At 49.2% G+C, this 4,771-nt stretch overlaps 1 long non-coding RNA gene across 1 annotated transcript; it reads left to right on the forward strand.

Moving 5' to 3' along the window:
- Positions 1 to 3,645: 3,645 nt before the first annotated feature.
- On the forward strand, positions 3,646 to 4,230 carry LOC145790584 (uncharacterized). Its single transcript, XR_014329411.1, has 3 exons — positions 3,646 to 3,739; positions 3,821 to 3,919; positions 4,128 to 4,230. It is a non-coding gene; the product is annotated as an uncharacterized LOC145790584 (long non-coding RNA).
- The last annotated feature ends 541 nt before the right edge of the window (positions 4,231 to 4,771 follow it).

Genomic DNA, 4,771 nt, shown 5'->3' on the forward strand with positions numbered 1-4,771 from the left:
CTCTTGTACTTTTTCAGGTCTCGGGGACTCCAATCCTGCTCAAAATTTGCAGGGACCTTGGGGGGCATGTGGGGAACACCGCCGGCCAATTTTATTGGGAGAGGGAGGCCACTGACCATTTCTTGAAAAGTGAATGGCCGGCCTGCCAGAAAAAGTGGCCGGCCGGCCACTTTGCCAAATCCGGGGGCAATTTTTTCCTTTTAGCCTCTTTTCTATAAATACACTTATCCAAACACTTTGAGCTCATAAGTGCAGCTCTGAAAATCCTCCTCTCTAGCTTCCCAAACCATTTTCTCCCTCAAATCTGAGCTCTATACGCGTTTTCCAACGTCCCACGCAAGTTGTTTTCGCGAAATCTTTCAGTTTCAAGCACTTTGAACCGAGTAAATTTTGGTTCGGGGCTTCTTTTCTCATTTTCGCCACTTGAGGTGAGTTTGTCTCAATATTTGGAAGATTTTCTCGGGAGTTGACTTTTGTTGACTTTTTCATTTCCCGAGGGTTGACTTTTGTTGACTTTTTCCAATTTTGGCTCATTTTTGCTCATTTTTGCCCCTTTTTGCAGATTTCTTGAAATGGCGGGTCAATTTCCCCACGGCAGAGGTTCTCTAGGCGCCGGAGGCAAGCTTGACATCATGTCTCTGCCTTCGAGGGTTCGCCCCTTTATCCCTGAGAGGTACGACCCACTAGTACACGTTCTCCCGCGGGCTGTTTTCCACCATTTCACCGACTTTGACGAGCGAGCACCCGGGGATCTCCTTCTGCGGGAGCCAGAGTATCATCTCTCCTATGAGGCACGAGAGGTATTTACTTCATTCCTACCTTTTTTGTAACGTATTACGAATTTTTCTTGCATTCTGCTTGCACTCTGAACACACGGTCTTATCACTTGAATTCCTGAGCACTCAGCCCATAAATTGATTGTGAACACACGGCACACATCGGTTGAAGGTTGGACACGCAGCCCAACACACTGATTTTCTGAACACACAGCCCAAATTGATGGTGAACACGCAGCACACACTGATTGAGATTTGAACACGCAGCCCAAACACTAATTTTCTAAACACACAGCCCAAATTGATGGTAAACGGGCAGCACACACTGATTGAGAGTTGAACACGCAGCCCAAACACTGACTTTCTGAACACACAGCCCAAAACATTGATTATCTGAGCACACAGCCCAAATTGAAGGTGAACACTCAGCCCACACAATGATTGAGAGTCGGACACGCAGCCCAAAACACTGATATTCTGAACACGCAGCTTAAATTGAAGGTGAACACGCAGCACACACTGATTAAGAGTTGAACACACAGCCCAAACACTGATTTTCAAAGCACACAGCCCAAATTGAAGGTGAACACGCAACCCACATTGATTGAGAGTTGAACACGCAGCCCAAAATGTTGATATTCTGAGCACACAGCCCAAAACACTGATATTCTGAGCACACAGCCCAGACTGATGGTGAACACGCAGCACACACTGATTTGAGGGTTGAACACACAGCCCAACACATTGATTATCTGAACACACAGCCCATAACACTGATATTCTGAACATACAGCCCAAAACACTGATATTCTGAGCACACAGCCCAAATTGATTGTGAACACGTAGCCCACGCTGATTGAGAGTTGAACACGCAGCCCAAATCACTAAATTTCTGAACACACAGCCCAAATTGATTTTCTGAACACACAGCCCAATTTGAAAGTGAACATGCAGCCCACTTATTGAGAGTTGAACACGCAGCCCAAAACATTGATTTTCTGAACACACAGCCCAAATTGATGGTGAACACGCAGCACACACTGATTGAGATTTGAACACGCAGCCCAAACACTAATTTTCTGAACACACAGTCCAAATTGATTTTCTAAACACACAGCCCAGATTGATTGTGAACACGCAGCCCAAATCACTAAATTTCTGAACACAGAGCCCAAATTGATTTTCTGAACACACAGCCCAATTTGAAAGTGAACACGCAGCCCACTTATTTTATTTTGCACGCAGCCTATTCATTTTATTTGCACGCAGCCCATTCATTTCATTTGCACGCAGCTTATTCATTTTATGCTGAAACATGTGTTCATTCTAAATGCAGGTGACTTCTCGCAATGCGCAGGGGTATGGCTCTACCGCGGCGAGAGGCTGGTATGCTGAGCTCCCGGAGGCCGTCCGGGATTTGGTTGACTTAGCGGGGTTCGGGCCCTTCTGTACTGGGCTATCTCGTTGTCCTGCCAGGAGGACGCTGATGGCCGCCCTGGTGGAGAGATGGTGGGACACCACCAACGTTTTCCATTTCTCTGCCACTGGGGACATGACTATGACCCCTTTTGACTTCGCTGTATTGACCGGCCTTGATGTGGGAGGCTGGGCGATCCCATTTGATGAGGACATGGGCGAGTGGGAGGCCGCTTGGATATATCTACTGGGGGCTCACCTGCCTGTTGACAGAGCTTCGGGGAGAGTCCGATACACCTGGTTCTCTTCCCATTTCCGGCAGGTGGAGATGGAGCCCGGGACTCTTGAGGAGGCAGCACAGTATGCCCGCGGCTTTTTGATGTTTCTCTTCGGGACCACTCTGTTTGCTGATAGAGGGAACACTGTTGGGCTTTATCTGCTGAGCGCCTTGGTGGACCTGTCACAGGTCAGGCGGTACGACTGGGGTGGTGCCGGCTTGGCCACCCTTTATTGCTACATGAGCGCGACCTCACGCGGACGGGAGAACTTACTTGGCGGCTATTGGAGAGCCTGGGAGGTAATTTCTACCCTTTTGATTTACATTTTTGCTCCTTATTACCTGTACATCGCACACACGGCGCACTTTATACTCTATATCGTGCATTTTGCCCTTAGCATTTCATATTCTGCTTTGTTTTCTACAGTTGTGGGTCTATGTATATTTCCCAACATTGGCCCCGGAGCTGATGGTAGCGGGAGCTCTCGTGACCCCGTACTCACTTGTGTTTGAAGGCCAGTACCGGCCAAGACCTCGGGAGTCTCTCCTTTACCTGCGACAGTATTTTGACACGGTGCGCTCATCGGAGGTACTTCAGAACTCTCAGTTCTTTTCATCTTTGATTTGTCCTGTACATCTTCGATTTCTGCTTGGTTTATGCACCTGTTATCTGCAGATTACATGGCAGCCGTGGGCGCCCTTAGGTGAGGGTCTCCGATTCCAGTTTGCCGGAGGGTGGGGTGCCTCCCGGTATAGGCTCCTGTTCGAAGGGCCAGTTGATAGGGCCTTTTTTCTGGGGGAGCGTTTCTTGCGTCAGGTCTGGGGGTACACTTCTCAGGACCCTTCCTCAGCACCCCCAGTCGATATGCGGATTGCTGATGTGCTCATTTCCCGGGACGTTGTTAATGCCATGCTGGGTACTGATGCTTTGCTATATCTTGAGGAGGGGGATTACACCACTTACCGTCACACATACCTGATGCCTCCATTGGCGGGAGTTCATACTCCGATGATGAGGCCTGCTGGTATGCCATCTTCGAGCCAGGCCCGGGCTCGGGCTGCAGATGCCCCTTCCACCAGCAGGGCTGGTACATCTAGAGGTGGGGGTGGATCGATTCCCCCAATTCCTCTGACTTTTCCTCATCCCAGGTGACCGGACATGCCAACTGCTCTGGTGGGGTGGCAGTATGGGATTACCTCTCCGATTCTGATCCCGATAGAGCCTCCGATGCCCGGTCATCGATATGTCAGAGACCCCGACTCGCCACCGGTATGCTTTACAGCTTTGATTCATCACTCAGATATTTTGATGTTCATTCCTTTACTGACACCCTTGCCTTTGCATCTGCAGCCCCCTGTTGAGTATATGGATCAGGTGCTCGAGATGGTAGCCTCACTTGAGGGGATGGTCCTGCGGAGGGAGGCACAGTTGTCTATCATGGGCTTCCAGGTACCCTTTTGTTTTCTGGCATTTATCATACTTCTGTTGACATGCTGATTTCTACTGCATTGATAGGCTACTTGTGTAGAGCACATCTGACACACACCCCACTTGTACACTGTGTTTACATGCACCCACTTCATGTAGTTTTTGCTTGTATCCACATCTGATGTACATATTTGGACCGATGTATTTAATTTGAACTCTTTGTTCTCAGATGCCTCCGGTATATGCTCAGCCGTAGGCCAGGCCACCTGGGCCTTCTCAGGGAGCTGGGCCATCCAAGCCTTTTCACGGAGCTGGGCCATCCAGGCCTTTTCACGGAGCTGGGCCATCCAGGCCTTTCCGGGGAGCCGGGCCATAGGGGTCGTCTCGTAGACGTAGAGCACATATTGTGGAGGAGGAGCCTGGTGAGGATGAGGAGGAGGAGGTTACAGACCGTCAGTCGGAGACATCTGCTGATGGAGAGGACGGCTCCGGCCTTAGTTCCGGGAGTGGAGGCGAGGCTGAGGGGGATCCCGAGGATAACGGCTCCGATTCAGATGATGGCGATGGCGATGGTGGCGGAGAGTCTATTCCGCAGAAGAGGACGAAGAGGGCCTCTTATTACTGCTCTTGAGAGCACAGATGCGGCTGTTTCCTGTTTTATTTATCTTTTTGCTAGTAGTTGTAGCGCATTGTACATTATCGGACAGTTTTATTCTCTGTAAAACTTGTGCCTTAGTCTGTAAAATGTTGTAACAAGTGGGGCATGATGGGATGAAACAGTTTTTGAAAAAAGTATTGTATTTTAAACGTTTAGCATCATATTGCATCATTCTGCATCATAATGAGATTGAATGGAAATGTGTATTGCGCATT

Source organism: Camellia sinensis, chromosome 1 (genome assembly GCF_055761805.1).
Source record: "Camellia sinensis isolate YWXY chromosome 1, ASM5576180v1, whole genome shotgun sequence".
Taxonomy (NCBI): Eukaryota; Viridiplantae; Streptophyta; class Magnoliopsida; order Ericales; family Theaceae; genus Camellia; species Camellia sinensis.